Below are 21,687 nucleotides of genomic sequence, written 5' to 3'. Positions count from 1 at the left end.
ATTTTTTAGGCTAAGGCTTGTTCTTTTCTCAATGGTCTTCTAAGTAACTTATCTGTAACAGGGTTCATGAAAAGCAAAGTCAAACTTGGTAGAAATTTAAAATGAAGTTTAATGAATATGCAAAATTAGGGTAAAACTAGCTTTTTTATTTTGTTTTCAAGAGAGATTTTGCTATCGGGCAAGTATGCTTGCCAGAGAGGCAGGAAGTGAGAAATCACCCCCTGGGGGGATGGCCATACCGCAACCCCTTCTCCTCCATTCTCCTCCCAGGATCTCAGGCACATACATACATACATTCAGCATGAGTTTCAAGCTGCCAGGTTCAAGACTCCAACTACAGCTGGCCATGTGGGAGTCTAGCAACGTAACCATTACATTGTTTTTTTTTGTTTGTTTTGTTTTTTAACATTCTAAACCGTGAATGAGAACTCAGAGCAGTGTGGTTTGGTTTTAAAGCTTCAATGAAGACACCAAATTTTTAGCCAAAGCAAAGCAAATGTCTTTAAATCTTCTAAATATTCAAAATCTTTCAAAAACATCTTCTGAAGATGTCTTTTGAAAAACAGCAACTCCTATTACAAACACTTTACAATACATGCTACATCTAAACTGTTAGAAGAATCATGTGGTCTTAGAAAAAGGATGGCCCAAACTACTGCTTGTTTTGATAGTCACAAAATTACTGAATTTTCTTGTTCTCTCTCATCTATTTGACGAGATAAAACATAGTCAATAACTATTGAAGTGTTCAGATGTATTTTACAAAGCAATGAAACAGGGCCAGCAGGCCTGGTGATTAAGGCACTGGACTCCAACATGGATGCCCACAGTTCAAGTTTCGGATTTGGCGGCTTGCTTTCTCATTTTCTTTCTCTGTATCTCTCTGATAAAATAAAAAAGTAACAATAAATTAAATTAAATTAAATCATCCTTTTTAAAAATGCAATGAAATAATATTTGGAACACAAGACTGTTTTAGATAAAATAGCTGCTCCATATGCATTCACCAGGTGAATGACGGAAATGGATGAAGTTTCAGGTCACACCTACAGAAACCATCAGAACTGCATATCAGATGAAAGAATTCTACTGAGTCTCTGATTTATAAACAAAAGTGAACGTGTTACTGAGATGAAAAACATTAGTACAGCTTACTTTCCTTTTCTTGTTCTTTTTTAAGAGACAGATTTTCGCTATAGGGCATGTGCACTCACCAGAGAGACAGAGAGACAGAAAACAAGAAATCACCCCTCAGAGATGATGGTCACAGCACAATTCCTTCTCCTCCATTCTCCCCTCAAGATTTTGGGTGCATATGTACATGCGCGTGGGGTGAGTTTTAAGCCGCCAGGTCCGGAACTCACACTGTGGTTGACTACGTGGGAGTCCGGTGACTTAACTATCATGCCATCTGTTGGTCCCTATGGCTTACTTTTCTATGGTGCCAGGTGTGTATTACTAGCAATGTTTCAAACACAATATATATATGAACATACTCCAGGTATAAGAGGGCTATTTCAGGGACATTCATTAAAGAAACATACTGTCCCAGTGAGGCTGAAAAATTCTAAACAAACAAAAGCAACCCCATCTCCAGCCCAAAAGATCTGACCATTTCAATCTATGCATACATCATGATGAGTACATTTTTTTTTTAAGAATTAGTTATCTAATTTTATTCACTACTATTATTTCTTTTTAATTTGTTACAGGGCACATGTGCTCACCAGAGGGAGATAGAGAGAAGGAAAGCAAGAAAGCAAGCTGCCAGGTCCAGGACTCGAACTGTGATTGACCATGTGGGAGTCTGGCACCCTAACTACCACACCATCTGCTGGCCCAATGATGGGTTAATTCTACAACAAAGTAAGAATTAACCATGATGCTACATTAAATATTTCCTCAAACTGGCCAGTATCCAGCTGTTTGGCAATATGTGTTATATATTTTTTATTTTTACAGAGATTTTTGCTATAGAGCACATGAGCTCGCCAAAAAAAAAACAAAGAGAGACAGGGAGACAGAAAGCAAGAAATCACCCCACAGGGGGGGATGGCCACACCACAATCCCTTTTTATCAGTCTACTCTTGGGATTTTGGGCACATACACACACACACATGTACCCAATGTGAATTTTAAGTCGCCAGGTCTGGGACTGAAACCACGGCCCACTATGTGGAAGTCCAGCAACGTAACCATTATGCCATCTGCTGGTCCCCCTATGTGTTAATTCTTATTTTCCCAGCTGTAATTGGATTGCTTCAAGGTGAAAGGCTGCCTGCAGTGGGTTTTAAGGGGAATCTGACTCTTCACGGATCCCCCTCAACACAAACACACATAACCTCATAGAGGGAATGAAAGGGGAATAGAGCTGAGCTGATTGTTTTTGTCAACAGCAGAGTTTTCATGCTTGTTTGGAAAAAAAGAAGGGTCAGCCCTATAGTGTAGTGGTTAAGCACTCTACAGAGGAAGCTGGACCTCACGTGGCCAACCACAGTTTGAGTCCCAGGCTACTAGTTTTGAAAAACACACTGGGCCAGGGCCAGCAGGTGGCGTGGTGGCTGGGGCTCTGGACTCCCACATGGCAGACTGAGGTTTGAGTTCCAGACCTGGTGGCTTGCTTTCTCACTTTCCTTTTCTCTCTGTCTCTCTCTGGTGACTAAATAATGACAATAATAATAAAAGTAAATAAGTAATTGTTTAAAAATAAAAAGGCACACTGGACACACATACATGCTGAGGATCCTGATGGGATAAAGAAATAGAATAAAACAGATCAGGGCATGACTAGACCACATAGGGGCTGCTTTCTCTCTCTCTGTCTTTCTCTCCTTTGCACATGTCTGATGTAAAAGGAAAGAAAAAAAAAGAAAGAAAAAGAAACAAAGAAAGTGGGGGAGGGAGAAAGGGAGAAAGAAAGAAAGAAAGAAAGAGAGAGAGAGAAAGAAAGAGAGAGAGAGAGAAAGAAAGAAAGAAAGAAAGAGAGAGAGAGAAAGAAAGAGAGAGAGAGAGAAAGAAAGAAAGAAAGAAAGAGAGAGAGAGAAAGAAAGAGAGAGAGAGAGAAAGAAAGAAAGAAAGAAAGAGAGAAAGAAAGAAAGAAAGAAAGAGAGAAAGAAAGAAAGAAAGAAAGAGAAGAGAAAAGAAAAGAGAAAAGAAAAGAAAAGAAAAGAAGGAAGTCCCACTGAAGTTAGTGGTCTAAAGTATATTCCATATCCTATGATTAATGAAATAATTCTAACATCATACTTTTCCAATGCTTGGTGGGTGAATTCTAGTACCTTTTATACATGGTCATTACTGACAGGAAAACATAGCACTATTCTTTTTAAAACTTTTTTAGAATTATTTAATTTTATTTATCATTATAATTATTTTCTAGTTTGCTACAGGGCATGTATGTGTGTGTGTGTGTGTATGAGAGAGAGAGAGAAAGAGAGAGAGTGAGAAAGCAAGCCGCCAGGTCCCGGACTCGAACCATGGTCAGCCATGTGGGAGTCCAGTATCCACTGGCACCCTTAACACTATTCTTAAAATACAATTTCACATATCTTGGAAACAACATGCAAAATAAAAGCTAGGATTCACTGTCCATCTCTGGTTGTGGTATTATACAGTGCTAAGGTAAACTCTGTCTTGATTTCTAATTCCTGAGTGCTCTACCAAGAAGCTCTAGAGTTGAAGATTCATAAAGTCTTTGTCAAAGTCTCAGTATCCATTGAGATAAAACATAGTAAACTCTGGGTATGGCAGCTGGCATGGTGGTTAAGGTGCTGGACTCCCTCATGGCTATCCATGGTTCAAGTCCCGAACCTGGAGGCTTGCTTTCTCACTGCAGCATAGAAAGAAAGAAAGAAAGAAAGAGAGCAAGCAAGCAAGCAAGCTTCTCTTTTTTGGAAAGCTTCTCTTTTTTCTTTATAAGGAAAATAAATACACACACAAACATACTCCACTTGAGTATCAATTCAGGGATTCTCAGGTCTCTTGAAGTCAGCGCCTAAACATTAGATAAAATGTTCCTATTTCCATAAGAAGACCCTAGTTCTTCAAACATATATTACAATAGCAAAATACTCCGAGATGTACAGACAAAGTGAGAATTAGTGATGCCTTGTGAAAGGAGAGGTACCTCAATTAAAAAATACATCTCTGCATGTTTAGGTACGTATCCTCCTGTTTTAATTACTTAGCAACAACACGGTAAATGTGCCTGGCAAATGCTACCAAAATGATGAAATATATAAACACTCCTCATGAGCTGTCTTAAGCTTTTGCTGAACAAGAAGGAAACCAACATTAGTAAGCGTCTTCTATGTGCCAGTAGTTGTGCTAACCACTTTCAGACATTTCCTCTTCTTATTCAAAACGATGCCATAATATGGGTATCATCATTACCCTTCTTAGAGCTGAGGAAATTGGGCTTAGGGGATAATCAGCAGCCTGTCCGAAGTCCCAAAGTTCTAAAGTGGCAGAGCTCTGGCTGAACACAGTGTCTAATCTTAGGCCTATATTCTGTTACGTTTAAAAGTGTACAAACCACTGAAATGAGGTTTATTTCCATTTGGCAGTAAGAAGCCTTTCCCCCTCCAAAATAAAGGTTAATCATGTATGGGGTGGTGTGGCAAATATTTCATATCTTCCTTTGACCTATGCCTGCCAAATTTCCATTTCCCAATCTTGAGCTTTTCCCAACAAGATCCAGCTCAAGTCTTGTGGGACCTTCCCCTCCTAACTTCAGCTCTGTCATGGATTATTAACCGCAACTTGTACTCCTGAATAGCTCTTGAAACACAGCTCAAGGACTGCAAAAAAGAAAATATAGATCATCTAGGCTAACCATAGATGTTACAATTACTTAAAGTTCTCTTGCAGGTATAATTAAGCACATGAATAGAGTTCATAGCGGAGATAACAACTATTTAAAAGACCAGTCGCATTTCTGGAGGGTATACACACAAATAGTTAAACAAAATAGGATGGGGAAGATTATTGCCACATACTCATACCAGAGGTAGTACATGAATAACTAATTCAAACATTTGTCTCTGAGGCAACTAATTTACCTGAGCAATCAACTGTATTTTGGTGAACTGATCAGCTAGTTTAACATGTGTGTGTGTGTGTGTGTGTGTGTGTAAGAGTTATTTTTGTTATAGAGCCATGTGTGCTCACTGGAGAGACAGAGAGACAGAAAGATAGAAAGTGAGAAATCACCCTCGGGGAGGTGGGGGGGTGGCCACGCCACAATTCCTTCTACTCTTGGGATTTTGGACATGCACGCACATGTGCCCAGTATGAGTTTCAAGCCGCTGGGTCCAGAACTTGAACCACAGTTGATCACGTGAGAGTCCAGCACCTTAATGCACTACACCACCTAATGGCCCCCAGTTTCTTGTTTTTGTTTATTTGTTTGTGTTTTTGTTTCTTAAGTGAAATAAACAATTCAGCTGAAACAGAGAAACACTTGCACTTCAAGGGTCAACTGGGACAACTCCTGATAATCTGCCATGACAGTCCATCTACTTGTTTCCCAGAACAAGAAGAAGGACATGTCTGTCTTTAAAATTCCTATAGTCATCTGGATACATTTCACACGTACATATTTTTTTATTTAATGGTGTTGGGGGTAGGAAGTAAAACCTGAACCCCACAGTACTGAGTTGGGCAATCCAAGAAGTTAAAAGTTATTGAAGTTACAGAAGCATCTTTCAGGAAAAGACGCTACGATGACCGCACTTACTATTACATGACCTCACAGCCCTTTTAGAGATACGGACCAAATATTAATATCACAGTGATGCCCAAACTCTCTGAAGGAGGGAATGGAAAAATCAACTTGAACTAACTCATTTCCACATGGTTTAATGGTGCGGACACTATCACAGCACATCAGCACGCCGCCATGTTCATAACCAATGGTATTGCACTTGACAACATCAGCGGTTTGAGGACTATCAAGTTCTTGGCAAATAAGTCATCAAATATATCAAGAGTTTATTTAACCAAAGCAAGATACGTAAGCGCTGACCACATGCACCTACGTTTGGGTCCTCATGTCCTTTTCAGTTTACCTGTTTGGGTCAGAATGACCTCAGTTGGGCAGAGGGCAGAACCTGGTGTTGAGTCACATGGCAAAGGGATGAGCGAGTCTGGAAATACTTCTTACTGAAAGAAGTTAATCAACAGTTTGTTTGTAGTTACCTGATTCGCCCAGGCAACATAAACCAGAAGTCTCGTATAGGTCAAATGGTATCATCTTTATTTACTTACACTCGACAGACATGGAATTGGTTTATTTCACCTACTTGAATAAGATTCTCTTTCTTCTGCAATGATGGTGAGATTCACTTTAAGTCACTTATACTCAGCAGTTATTACTGAAAAGGACCTTATACTGTTCAACTACAGATGGAACTGAATTTTTGACAGTAGGGTTAGTCTTCTGATTTTTTACTTAGTCTTTTTGGTTTTTTTTACCTAGTTCTAAACTTATCTAGTGATCTTTCTCAATAAAGTTGTAGTTGGTCCTGTCTTCGACACTGGGTGCTGGGTGATTTTAATGCTTTTGAATTCTGAACAGGAAAACTTGGAACATGCATATCAAAAATCTGCAGCATTACACCATCAGTAACTGCGTGGACATGGCCCCATTAGAATGTTCCAGCTATGTTATATAGAATGAAAATATTCTTATAAGTAGAAAGATTTCATACCTTGAATGTCATTATAATCATTTTTAGCAGTTTGACAATGTTGAAGAATCCATCAAATGTATCTTCATACATTTCTCCATTTAAAAATACATCCTAAAGCAATGCTAAAAATTGTTTAGATTCCTTTTTTTAAGTTAAAAAGATGTATACACTGAGAAACACCTGTATTCTCATAGATAATTCATTGCCAGCCACTTCTTTTGTTGACGACTCTGGCTTAGTACTACCTAGTACCACTAAGACTCTGTCATAGTACTACCTGGTATTAAGGAAGTGGAAAAGTATATTGCTTGATCTTTGTAGTGCTTTGCAAACCTGATTGTTATAATAGAGGAGATAAGGCCAGTGGTAGTATGGTGGCTGAGGTGGCTGAGTCCCACATGGCCAACTGAACGGTTTAAGTTCTGGACCTGGCAGCTTGAAAAACATACTGCGTGTGCCCAAAATCCCAAAAGGAGAAATGGAGGAAAAGTAAAGGATTGCAGCATAACTATCCCCCATAGGGGATGCTTTCTCATGCACATGAACATGTATGCCAAAATCCCAGAAGGAGAACAGAGGAGAAGGGATTGTGGCATGGCCATCCTTCCTGGGTATGTCCCTCTCACTGTCTCTCTCCAGAGAGTGCACATTCCCTACGGAAAAACCTTAAAGGAAAAAAAAAAAAGCAGTAGTAATAATAATAACAATAACAATGTAAGAAATAACTTCTAGGGTAATTCCAAGTTAAGACCTATTTCACAAATATTCTGCTTACTAGCTACTATGGTATTAAAATATGCTTATAAAGATGTTTATGAAACATCTTCATAATTTATAAAGTAAAATGTGACATAACAGGGAAGTCCTCAGAAAACTAGACTTACTTACCATATACTATTAATACAGAAGTGAAAAGTACAGGATTTGAGGACAAAAGTCTTGTCACATTCCCAGACTCAGAAACAAGTTTAATGATTTGGGGGGGAATCTCTTAAAACCTCAGAGCCTCAGTTTTTTCATCTCTAAAATGGAAGACAATGATGAGGGTAATTGAAGTAGTAATAGCTCCTTCTTCCTCAGTAAGCAAGTATAAAGATCATATATGTGAGGCATTTGCAAGCTGTTAACTGATATGCAAATACAATTTATTATTAGCCCAACTGTTAACTTGCATCAGCCAAACACCACTCTCTGGTTTCAAATCTCAATCCTCATCATGAGATCTTATATAAGATATTAGCAAAGCTCTTGCTTTCCAGTATTTTCTTTTCTTTACTTTGTAAGGGCTGAGGGTGGAACTCCATTGAACTTAGATGGTTTGATCTTAACTGAACAAAAACTTCCTGCAAGAAATAACCTGTTAAGCCCTTAGCAGAACACAAGAATGGGCCCCCTCCTGACCAGAATAATGGAATCCTCACACCTCCCCCCACCACCACCACCGCTTTAACTTATGAATTTATTTCTTTCTTTTCTTTGAGAGAGAGAGATTTTTGCTATATGGCATGTGCACTCGCCAGAGAGACAGAGAAAAAAAGAGACGGAAAGTGAGAAATAACCCCCCAGGCAGGATGGCCACACCGCAATCCCTTCTCCTCCATTCTCTTCTTGGGATCTTGAGCACACACACATACATCCAGCATAAGTTTCCAGCTGCTGGGACTCAAACCACTATCAGCCACGTATGATTCCAGTGACATAATCATCACCCCATTTATTGGTCCCTCATGAATTCCTTTTTAATCAATTGTCCACTCAGGCCAAGGCACAGACGTGAAATGACATTCCCCAGGCACATGTAAGAAATGTGGAGCCCGGTCATGGCTGCCCTTCGTAGATGCGATTTAACTAAGGAGTGCTTTCACACTCCCATCCTTCCAATGAAATTCAGTGCTGCTTTTCAAGTCATGCAGGTCAGTAGTTTGGTTCCCACTTTGCTGGGGTACATGCTTCCCTGCTAGAGTCATTAATGGTACAGCCAAGTCCCTAGGTATACGCGATGGGTCAGCAGGACTCACGCTGTTTGACGGGTGGAGGTGGGGAGGGACATTATCTGTGTGCAATATGACAGAGCAGCCGCAGCCAGGAGGAGTTGAGTAACATGCACTCTGACCATTATTTCAAGCCACTGGATTGCAAGATTGTTGATAAATACTAGAGGGAAATGTGGATTTTACTAGCACTTTATAAAACCACTGGTGTCATTTTCAAGGAACTGTCCTCAAGAAATAATAAAAATTTCACATACAGTATATGACATCAAGGGCATTTTATCCAGCAACACCAGTGAAATAAGATGACCATAGAGCAACCTCAAGCTCAACCTGGGTGGAAAACCATATGCATGTGTCAGGGGAGATTGAAATGGTGTACCACCAACTGGAGAAGAAAACAGGAAGGGGAAACAAAACACAGGCCCCGTCGTGAACTGAGTTCCAACACTAGCCCATCCTTGGAAATGTGGACTTGCATTCTGTCCCCTACAAACACACAGCTTCCCAATCCCGTCTCCTGCTGACACTGGAGCATTCACACGTAACCTACACCGGGTGCGCCATGCACCTAACTCAAACGCTATTGCAGTCTGGAACACCAGAATGGATACATGAGTGGACTTAAGTATCAACTGCCCACCAGAAGGTTCTAAGGGTCTGAATCAAAGGATGTGACACAGCTGGAAGAGCCATAACATCTTCACATGGTATAAATCAAACTCGGGTCACTTTAAATGTAAAATGTCATTATTGCTATCCTCAGGGTTATGCAGAGTTTCTTGATTTTTGTCTTTCTTTATCCTTTGATGCAGTCCCTGAGATGGATCCAACTGCCTGATACCAGAAAGCACAGCCAAGCCAGGAGAAACACTGAAACGGGCAAAGGCTCAGTCATGGGGAGCAACAGTGAGCCCCTCAGATGTCTCTGCCAGACCACTAATGGTGAGCAGGCCACAGTGGGAAGACGACATTAGTAGAATGAGGGGAAACTGCGCACTTTGGTAAAAAGCTAATGCAGCTGCCAAAATGGAAATAAGTATGGTTTACTTTCGATTATCCACAAGTGGTTTAACCACAGGGCCTCCTTCTTCCTACAGCCCAACCTCAGTCTGGGCTACAACCCAGACACTGAGCAGGATAGGGGTCTGCAGGTCTGAATGTAGCGTCTGTGTCTAAAGGTGTGGTCCCAGCTACTCTGACTCGTGAACTCCCGTTTACAAACCAAGCCACAAAGTTCTCATTTGCCAGTAAGGACAACTGCAACATAAATGAATGAACGTTGTTAATAAAACTATGTTACACACACTCTTTTAATGTTGTATAAAATGTTTCATGTTCTTTAAAATTTATAAGCAGTGATTAGTAAATGATAGAAACCTTTATAAATTTTATTCAGGCATTCTCTCACTGATTCAAGAAGCTTTATGGAAATCATTCCAATGTCAACTTATCAGACGCTGTTCCAGGCACCCCAGATCTAACAGTGAAGACAATTTAGTACCTACCTCATGGAGCTCCCAGACTATGCCAGACAACAAACACTGAAAGTTCAAAAGTCCTGGGACCTGGGAACAGCAGATGGCATAATGGCTACATCACTGGACTCCTATGTAGTCAACTGCGGTTCGAGTCCTGGACCCAGTGGTTTAAACTCACGCCAGGCACATGTGCATGCATGCCCAAGATCCCAAGAGGTGAATGGAAGAGAAGGGATTGTGGTGTGGCCATCCCCCCTGGTGGGTGATTTCTCATTTTCTGTCTCTCTGTTTCTGTCTTTGTGGCGAGCACACATACCCTACAGCAAAAACCTCTCCAAAAAAAGTGCTGAAACCAGCAGAAGGCATAATGGCACGTCACTGGATTCTCACATGGCCAACCACAGTTCAAGTCCTGGATCCAGAGGCTAGAAACTCATACCAGGCACGTGTGTATGCATCCTCAAAATTCCAAGAGGAAAACGGAGGAGAAGAGATTGTGGTGTGGCCATTCCCCCTGAGGATGATTTCTTGTTTTCTGTCTCTCTGTCTCTTTGGTGAGCCCACATACCCTAGAGCAAAAATCTCACTCTTAAAAAAAGAAAATTCAGGGGACCAGCAGTTAGCATAATGGCTATGTCACTGGACTCCCACGTAGTCAACCGCGGTTCGCATTCCGGACCCGGTGGCTTAAAACTCACACCGGGCGCATGTGCGTGCGTGCCCAAGATCCCAAGAGGAGAATGGAGGAGAAGGGACTGCAGCATGGCCATCCTCCCTGGGGGGTGATTTCTCACTTTCTGTCTGTCTCTCTTTGTCTGCCTGGCGAGCACACACGCCCTATAGCAAAAACCTCTCACACGCGCCCTATAGCAAAAACCTCTCCAAAAAAAAAAAAAAAATTCAAAAGTCATGTTTTCTAAAATTAGAAATACCCTTGTGGATTAATATTGCACTGTTCTTGAAGTAAACATAATTTACTTGGCAGCTTTACTGAACAATAAGCTTTAGTGCATATCTCAAAGGTGAGATATAAGAAAATTTTCAATGGGATAAAAGGTGAAATTTCAGCAGAAGGAGGCATCAGTCTTTGATGCTCTGCCTCACCCAGTGCCCTTGAGCCCAGAAGGCTAGCTAGCATGCTCACTTCTCTTTTACAAATATATGTCTAGGGGCCAGCAGGTGGCATAGAGGTTAAGGCAATAGACTCCCACATGACTGACCATAGTTCAAGTCCCAGACCTGGTGGCCTGCTTCTCACTTTCCCTCTGTGTCTCTCACTGGTTAGATTTAAAAATAATTATAATAAATTTAAATAAGCAATTCTTTTTTTAAAAAAGTCATTATCCCTATGTTCATCATCACTCCTACTTTAAAATCTCCCACAACCAACCAACCCCCTTCTTCCACAGCCACAAATCCAGCTCAGTTTCCTCATTTAAATTCACAACACAAATGTACAGGATTAATGAAGACTAAAGCTTCTAAGGAAGTTTTCTCATTTTTTTTAAAGGCCCGTTCACCCCTCCCCCACCCCATCTCTGTTAGACCATGCAGGAGGAAACATGTTTAGTTGAAGGGACTATTTACTGCGGTCCTTCATTTACTCTAGATATCTATGATCCACATTCCAAAAGAGGCTAAGCCCTCTAAAGATGGGTTTTCTTCCTGTATAAAATGGAAATAATAATAATGTAAGACTGAAAGGTTGTTGAGGGAAGTAAATGAGATCATTCATACAAGTATTTAGCTTGGCATCTTTTTTGAAAATAAGCTGCTACTATTTATCATCATCATTACCATTTAAATATTATCATTGCTAAATAAATAGTAATTAGGCAATTCATTTCTGAACTGTGACCAATTGCTGATTCAAAAAAAAAAAAAAAAAAAGGAAGCCAATCATGGAACCAAAAATTTTCTCAATATTATTAAAGCTAAGCTTCATATGATCTCAATGAGTGGGAAACACAAATTTTATATATTTACAATTTTATTGTAATCTCCCCGTCAAAGATAGGTACCATTTGTTTTTAGGGTAGCATAAGCGATGCATCGCAAAGCCCGTAGAACGTAGGTGCTACTGAGGCACCTGTCATTAGCTGCTGTCTTCAGGCTCTTAGAATAATGCAGTTCGCTCAGCCAGGGAAGTGAGAAAGTTATACTAAGATACCCATAAGCCACAGAAGTGTCCAAACTTCCTTCCTAATACAACATATCCCTTGCGATCTATTTCCTTACTTGAAATTTATTGCTATAAATACAGAGCATGAAAAATGTGAGGCGATGCCAGTTCAGCCATCACTTTGGCCCTGCTCCTTTGCTAAATTTATTCATTTCTCTGGTTTGTTTAAATGCCAAAGAAGTAGGCAAACTAGAATAACATGCTCTGCTCTTCTGTTTAAAAAAAAAAAAAAGTCCACCTGAGTGTTACATGCAGATGAAAACAGAAGGCCCAAGGGGAAAGGGACAAGAATGTTCTGTGTGGAGATGAGCATGGCAGGTTTGAGATATCCCATCGGGAAAAATGACAATGAAATCATCTTTCCACGCAAGCGATCTTGGAAATCTGGTACATTTCCCAACACCATATCCATTCTTCCAGTCTTTGTCTAATAACGGACAAATTTAACAGAATAAGGGATGACTCAGAATGAGAAATGTCAGACATGCATGCACCGTACTAGAAAGCACCTGTCAGCAAAGACAAGATGTAATACAAAATAGTCTTTCAGGATTCAGTGCCAAGAGAGACACTAGAGAAATTTGGAAAAGCCTCACAACCCTCCATCCTGTCATGTTAGAGTCTCTAAGTTTGAAATTAATTATTTATAATGATTTATAATACGTCCTGTTAATATACTTTTGTATAATGAATTGCTTTGATGACGATTCATAATAATTCATAATAATGTAAGCCCTCAGAAGACATATGCTAGGGGAAAAGAGTGCATTCAAAACTGGACTTGTTGAAATTAATTTTTATTTATTTTCTGAATAGAGGAAAAGCCCAACACAGCAAACTCAGGTTGTTTTACTGCCCTGTGTTACCTACCACAGGGGCAGTTGGAAGATTTTAAGCTCATCAACCTGCCCTTTGGCAGTCTTATTTCACTTGAGGAAAACTTCATTTCCTCCTGCAAAGATGAGAGGGCCTGGGCTAAGGAGGTCAAGAGTGGCCTGCCCTTCCCTGCGACTCCTCCCTCCTCGTGTTTATGTCCAGGCACCTTGACTGGCTGTGGTCAGTTTCTGCCCGGTTTCTGTCCAGGACACAGCATGAGGTCTTTGAGGAGACACAGATATCTAGCACAGAATCATATAGCCATCATTGTGCTCTGTTCTACGGAAAAAACATCCGGAAGAAAAATACGTTAAGATGTTAATGGTACTTATTTGTGGATGGTAGGACAGAGAAATATGGATATGACTTCTCTTGTTTCTATTTTTCTGTATGTTCCACATTTTCTAGAGTGATCCTGTATTTCTTTTTGAAAAGGTTATTTATCTATTTTGAACTGCTCTACATCCTGTGATTGATACCTTGAGGGCTCTATGACCCTTGCCTTCACAGAGATTACATGGAAAAATGAATTTGAAACAACATGAAGGACTGGCCCTGTGGTAGAGCGGCTGAGGAAGTCACATCCCACGTGGCCCACCACCCAGCTGGAATCCCAGTCCCTGCAGCCCAAAAGACACACAGGGCACCTGTACATGCTTGCTCAAAATCTTGACAGGACTGAGAAAAGGAGAAGAGACTGGCATGACCATACCCTATCAGGGGTGATTTCTCCCCCTCTCTCTCACTTTCTCTCTCTCTCCGGAGAGTATACATGCTCTCTGATCAAAACAACAAAAACACAAAACAGAGCTGGCTCGATTGTAAGGGGCTAATGCGCTGCTCCAGAGAAGCTGGATCCCACATGGGGACCGTTGTTGAAATCCCTAGGCCTGTCAGCTGAATCATCCTGAGCACATGATGAGAGCCCAAGGTCTGATGAGCTGGAGGACTGGAGGAGGAGATCATGGTGTAACCAGACCTGTGGAAGGTCTCTCTCTCTCTCTCTCTTTCTCTTCCCTCCCTCCCTCACTCCTTCTCTTGTTCATGCATTCTATTACGAATAAAGGAACAAAACACAAAATAAATAAATAACACACAAAAAGATTTGGGGAAACCTAAAACCACTTAACCATATATGCTTATTAATGGCTTCCTGGAGAGCAATGTGCACACATAGAAGTGCTTTTACGGAATAGACAGGTTTCATCTCTCTAAAGAAAAATGTGTAATTCTAACAGACAATGTAATTCTCTCAAATATTTAATTTTTTCCCCTGAAAAATCAATTTCTACTTAATATTACTGGAATGCAAAGGACCATTTTGTGACAGAAAAAAAAAAAAAAGAAAAAGAAAAGACTTTATTTCCAATTTTCCATAACTCAGTGATTCTTTGGGATCCTTTGCCCAGGACTACTCCAAGGCAATAGAAAAGTCACTCCCCTCTCAGGCAGCGTAGGGAATGAGTCTTCTAACCTGGTCCTCTAATTAAAGGGGCTGTAACTATCACAAGCTTTATTCCGTACTTTCTCCTAAACTTGTCATAAAACAAGTATCTTCCCACACCCACTACTTAATCACCATGAAACCAATCGTGTCCAAATCCTTTTGAAAGTCTTATATCTTAGACTCCAGACATGTTTATTAGAATGTTAAAACTATGTTCAATAATAAAGTTGAGAATGTATTTTATGAAATCTAAAAACAGGAAGCAATGCCAGAACAGCCTAGCTAATACAAGAACAACAGCAAGCCCCTTACTCCGTGGAAGGGCCTGTTCTATGGACGACACGTGCAATGCCTTACCTAACTTGCATAAGTACAACGCTGTGCTAATATTATCACTCCCACTGCACAGACAGCAAACTGGATCTTCAGAAGACTAAGTAACGTGTTAAGGTCATAATGCAAGGCTTCAAACGCAGATCTTCCAGACTCCAAGGACCAGGTTTCTAATACACCAAACTATTTTCCTTTGAAGTAAAACAAAAGGGGTTGGGGGGATGATTTGGAGTCTTTTAGGGAAAAAAAAAAAAAAAAAACATGAAAACAGAAAAGCCCCCAGAAGAATCTTTTCTGCTTCATGCTCTTAAAACACTATATATGTTTTCCTTCCTTTGCTGAGCTCCCCCTCAGCCTGGCAAGGCCCATACTTTGGAAAGGTAGCTGGTCTCAGGAGCAGGGCGGCAAGAATGACGAATGGGCAGACTCGCTTGCAGCAGGATTTTCAGATACACGATGTTACTGGTGTACAAGAACAAAAGTTTGATCTCAATGTTGTGCAGAGAAAAAAGCAAAGGGTGAACAGTGACAGGGAAGGTTCAGAGTAGCTAAGTGGCCTCTCCTAGCTAAATATTAAAGAAAGGAAGCACTTGACCTGCTCCTGCAACACTAGGTCTACCGGGAGTTCTCACTTGTTAGAAAGTGCTTCACGCATTGCAGAGTGCCTTATCTTATCCATTTGTGAAAAAGCTGAGTCCAAAATAAAAAGGTTCAGTACATTTACAAGGCATACCATCTATTCAGCTGGGTGGGATATCATTAAATCTTCTCTTCCTTTTCCTCAGCAAAATCCTCACACAAATGCCAAAGTTAAAGGTGCTCACTTCTCCCAAAATAACTTGTAGAATGTTATTATTATGGAAATGAGTTATAATCTCTCTTTCTTTTACACTTATTTATTTATCTATTTGTCTATTTATTTGTCAGGATTTAACTAGCCACTGGGTCTGGGAATCACCTTGCGGTTGACCATGTGGGAATCCAGTGCCTTAACCACCCTGCCACCTGCTGGCCCCATGTGTTCTAATCTTTTAAGAACATTCATCTGAATAAATAAAGGGCCTATGTGTAACAAAAGCAATGGGAGGCAGAACACGAACAAGCAATGGAGACACCAGAGAAGGCTTTTCATTCATGAGTAGCTTTGCTGCTGGTACCACAGAAGTCCCACTTCACTGAAGAGACAGTCATGGGAATTCCATCTGGGCACATCTGAACAGTGCTTCTGTAGTCAAAGATGAGTGCTCCCAGCTACGTATTTTCCCAGACTCCGCCCACACGTCTGGACTATTGGCTGAACTCTAGATGTCCCATCAGTAAGCAAGTTTTGGTTTTGTTTTTGTTTTTGTTTTATGACAGCCAGCACACTGGGGAGTTGACAGGGAGGCATTATAAGTGGAATTAGTAAATTTTCTAAAAATCATGAAGCTAAAAAGAATGACACATACACGATAGTTTTGGCTGAACGACTGAGTTGCCAGAAAAGTCATGATGTATTTTTTCTGTTTTTTCTATGCAAAAATGCATCATGATTTTTCTGAAAACTCAATATTTAAAGTTGCCTTGCAGTCTTGTTTTTAAATTTAAACATCATGGGTAGAGAGGACATATGGGTAGATATGCAATGGGTCTAGATTATTGCCCAGGAAAAATTTCCCAGTGAGTAGGTACTAACTTAGAAAGAAGTAAAATGAACACAGAACAATATCAGCTCTTCTCCAAACCAAGAATTCACTAAATTTTGTTTCAAAACTTTTTAAATTGTACAAAAGGTTGAAAGTCTTCTCATCTAATTTTCTAATACCTCCCAGCTAAGAAATCTCTGAACCTCCTCAGCAGAACCATTCTCTCCCTGACACAGGTCCCCGGTATCACCTGAGGTCTTCTTCAACTGTGACAGACTTCTTCACTCTAAGTTGACTCCTGTCTGCTCTCTAATATGTGTATACTATAAAATATAGTATAATATAATTATAGTATATAATATATAGTGGTCCCCGGGATCACCTGAGGTCTTCTTCAACTGTGACAGACTTCTTCACTCTAAGTTGACTCCTGTCTGCTCTCTAATATGTGTATACTATAAAATATAGTATAATATAATTATAGTATATAATATATAGTTGTATATATGTATAGTATATATATAGTTTTATATATAGTTATAGTATATATAATTATAGTGTATATATATATGTTATATATATAGTAACTATATATAGTATATATAATATATGTATTTAGTAACTCTTTCTATATATAGTATATCTATAGTTACTATATATATTTACAAAGAGAGAGAGAGGACCAGCAGGTGACATGAAGGTTAAGGTGGCTAGATTCCACAAGGTCAAATTCATAGTTTGAGTCCTGGAGCCAGTGGCTTGAAAAATCACATCAGGTGTATGTGTACACGTGCCCAAAATCCTGAGAGGAGACTTGAAGAGAAGGGACTGTGGCATGGCCATCCCCAATAGGAAGCTGATTTCTCATTTTCTCTTTCTTTCTCTCTCTTCCTCTCTGTCCTCTGTCTCTCCCTAGCTAGGGCACAGGCCCTACAGCAAAAACTATTAAAAAGAGAGAGAGAGAAAGAGAGAGAGAAGGGGAGAGAGAGCGCTAACGAGCTTATTTACTCATTTTTTCATATGACAGGCATTGTTGTCATGAGCTAGGCTCGGGAGAGCAATGGTGGGTGGAAAACAGTATTTCTGAAAGACAAAGAGGAAAAGAAGAGTGGTGTGACTATCTTCAGTTCTTTTCCAAAGTCAGTAATCAATAAAGTCATCCTTATTTAGGATATACGCTGCATCTTGAAAATGCTTTTTGGTAAAAATCTAGAGTAGGAGAGATTCCATCTGGTCCAAAGATGCACAGAAAACCAGGCAATGTGTCTCTGAGATCACAATGACAAGAATTACTAAAATCAGTTAAAGAAAATCTTCATTAGACTGAAGATGGCCATGACACTTACAACCAAGAGAAACTTCCAGTCATTGGTTTCAGTTCTACCATGATGTTCCCATGGACGTTCAACCAGTCTCTGTCCTGATCAAGTCCATCCGGTCTGAGAGGAAGACTTGTGAGCAGCCAAGGTCATTCTGAGCTCTCCATGCTAGCCATGGCTGTTAACAGCCGTGAAAACAGCTCAGAAACAAATTCTGCATCCAGTCTGATTCCACAAGCCTTTTTGTTGGCAAAAAGGCTGGTTTCACATGAAAGTAAAATATTGAAAAATAAAACACTTTTTGCCCATGGAAAGCCTTATATAAATGAGTTTTATATCTAAAAAAAAAAGCTGCATAATAAAAAGAATAAAACCTCATTGCAGGGCATTTGTCAAATACTGTAAAATGTAAATCCATGTAGAATACTATGACCTGTGCCAATACTGACGGAATAACCGCTAGGACCCGGAGAGCTCATCAGTTCAATTCAGCAAACCTGTGGGTTCTGCCTCTTTTGTTAACTAAGTGTTCAAACTCTGTTCAATCTCATAACTGTCTGGCCTCCTATGTTCACTTTTTCAAAATGAAGAAAATAGATCCAGTGACTAGGTCATTGGTAGGAGTGCCAAAGATGCATGATTCTAGAATTTTCTATACTTTGATATAATCACTATCATTCCTATGAGAAAGCTCAATTCTAAAAGCTAATGTGTAACAAGTGTTAGGACAACTGGGTTTTCTGATGAAACATACCTCCAAATCAAGAAAAGCTGTTAAATAGACCATCAGAGAAAATGAAATGCTTTACGTCATTTAGGCCAAGCTTGTTAAAAAGTCTTAGGCAACTTGGGATCAGATGGTGGCACCGCAGTAAAAGGTGATGCTCTGCAAAGCTGACCCACGTGAGAGGGTTCTGTGTTAGCTTCCATAAATCACCCTTCACACACGGAGTATGCAAGTCCCCATGACCTGGGGCCAGTTGAGGCTGGCGGTGGATTGCAGCATTAAAACCCTTCTTGTCTGGAAGGGTTCCTTCCTTCACTCATGGAAGAAATAAATAAGTTAAATCTTTTTTTCTTTTCTTTCTTTCTTTCTTTCTTTCTTTCTTTCTTTCTTTCTTTCTTTCTTTCTTTCTTTTTTTAAAAGTCTTAGGCATCTTAGAGTAATTATAAGAGTACAGGGACAAGCAGATGGTGTAATGACTACATCACTGGACTCCCACGTGGTTGGGCACTACTCAAGTCTCAGACCCGGCAGCTTCAAATTCACACTGGGCACGTGTGCATACATGCCCAAAAGAGAAATGGGGGAGAAGGGATTGCAGTGTGGCCAGCCCCCTAAGGGGTGAGTTCTCACTTTCTGTCTCTGTCTCTCCAATGAACGCATGCGTTCTACAGCAAATATCTCTTTCTAAAAAAAGAAGAGGAGGGGGTAGAGGAAGAAGAGGAAGAGGAAAAAGAAAAGTATAGATTAAGGGCTTAAGACTACCTGAGTTCAAGTTCCATTTTTCTAACTTATGTACTAGCCATATGGCCCTGTGTAAATTGATCTACCTCTTTTTGCTTCAGTTTCCTCATCTGGAGAATGGGGATAAGAACAGTATAACCTCAAGGCTTAGCCAAGACCTAACCAAATTGGCAGCAAAATGAATTCGTGATTAGCAACAGGCTTTAAATCAATCATCTGTCCCAGTAATTTGATTACCATTAAACCCTCCCAAAAAAGTATGAGCCAACAGAATGTAACCCCAGTGGTTAGAATGTTGGACACCCAAGTAAATAACCATGGAGTGAATGAACAAACAAGTGCCTAGAAGAAAACAGTGCTTCCTAAATATTCTCAATATTACTGAGGAATGCTCGCACGGTAAGTGAATTGCAGCTGCAGCTGTTCTCAACTCACCCTCCTGGTAGGAAAGAACAGCAACTGAGTTGTTCTAAGTGAAGGTCAATGTCGGCTCTCCAGATAGCTCCATTATCTCCAGTAACCACATCAACCCAAAGGGAACAGAAGTAGACTCCGTCAGATAGATTACAAACACCCACAGTTGGAAGGTAAAGCAAATTTTAGTTCATTTTGGCTGTTCTGTTTTTGTAAGGAATGAAGAGAAATGGAAGTAAAATGAAGTTCAATTAACCATCCAGAATTACCTAGAAAAGGGATTTAAAAAAAAAAAAAAAGGAAGAAAGAAAAGAAAGAAGATAGCTCCTCCTGCTATGTGTTATCTCCGGTAAAACTTTTAGGATTGTTTACATGGATGTTCTAAATCCAAGCAGAGCATGAATAAGACTGTCTATAGGAAGCCCTGTGGCCCAGAAATAGCTTCCAGAAACTAACCATGAACCAGTTTCAGTCAAATATTTCCAATCCACCAGCTAACTTACTGCAGACATTGAACAAAATCTAAGTTAAATTCTGATGTCATGGCCTACATCTAAGAAGAAAAGGATCATAAGACAAGGCTCTGACCAGAGGTTCTTCCAGATGAGGCCCACTTCAACAGTCCAGAGGAAAAGTGATGAGCAATTCAGATGGAGAAAAGTCCCTATTTCCATTCATCATTTCACAAATCGCTAGGCAGCTGGGGGCAAAAGACATCCTTCATAATTCACTAAAGAAAGAGTCACAGCCACATCTAGGAAGAAACAATACCTTCTTTGGATGATAATGAGTGTTCATAGGCCCAAGTACAGGAGCACCTGCTGGGCGCAGCAGGCTGGGGCCACAGGAGAGGCCTGGGTTTGGTTCTCTGCCCACCCTAACAGCCAGGTGCACACCTGTGGTCCCAGCTACATGTGAGCCTGAGACAGGAGAAGCATGACAGCAAGAGCCTGTCTTTAAAAAATAAAAACAAAAATAAGAAGAAGAAGAAAAGAAAAGAAAGGAAGGAAAGTAGTATTCACAGACCTCGGCAGATACATGCACCTAAAACTGTACCCTGAAACACAGGATTAAATTCTCACGCCGTCCAGTAGGAGCTTGGCTAATGACCATGAGCTTGGAGGTGCACAGACTTCCCTGAGTGCACCCTGACCACTTTAATGCTTGGATCCTACCAAACAGATTTCTTTCATTTTTTTTTTTCAATCAATTCAAACCACAGTTATTGAGCATCCACTGCTACAAAGAACTGTCTCAAGCCCTAAGAAAGCACAGTCTCAGTGTTCGAGAAAACACAGCCTGGTGTAGGAGACACACAACTTAGCTACCATGTAAACTGGACTTAACTACCGTAAGACAACTTCTACCATGGGCAGTGGGTCAAAGGAAGAGGAAGAAGGCGAGGAAGAAGACTAACCCAGGGAGGCTGGCAGAAGCAGAATGATGTGTTCCCTGGCTTACTCCACAAAAGATCCGGGAAAAATGAGCAGGGTTTCACCAGGCTGAGGAAGAACCAGGCAATGCAGGCAGAATAGACACAACTCAAGGGGAAGAGGATGCTTTCTGTCCGAAAGACATTTCTGTTTTATATCTAAGGGAGGGTGGTGAGAGTCCCATGTAACTCGGTGCTTTAATTTTGACACGTACGCTTGAGTACTTTGAAGTGTTAGCATTTACACTTTTTCCCTATTAATAATAAGGCTGGTAGGTTCAAAGGATTCTTGAACATATTCCAGTATAAAATTCATCTGCCTACAATGTCCTTTCCACCGCTTGACTTCTTCATTTAGACGGGGCAGGCTTCAACATGTGGCTTACGGAGAAAAGTGAAACCATAGACACCAGCAGAACTCGGAAT

General features: G+C 40.4%; 1 protein-coding gene across 4 annotated transcripts in view; it reads right to left on the bottom strand.

The window, feature by feature from the left end:
* The window catches only part of NFIA (nuclear factor I A), a 445,632-nt gene that overhangs the window by 270,751 nt on the left and 153,194 nt on the right, over positions 1 to 21,687 (bottom strand). The window lies entirely within an intron of this gene.

The sequence above is a fragment of the Tupaia chinensis genome, unplaced genomic scaffold (genome assembly GCF_000334495.1).
Source record: "Tupaia chinensis unplaced genomic scaffold, TupChi_1.0 Scaffold000215_1, whole genome shotgun sequence".
In the NCBI taxonomy this organism is placed as follows: Eukaryota; Metazoa; Chordata; class Mammalia; order Scandentia; family Tupaiidae; genus Tupaia; species Tupaia belangeri.
The sequence above is the reverse complement of the archived record's forward strand: the minus strand, read 5'-3'. Positions and strand labels throughout refer to the sequence as shown.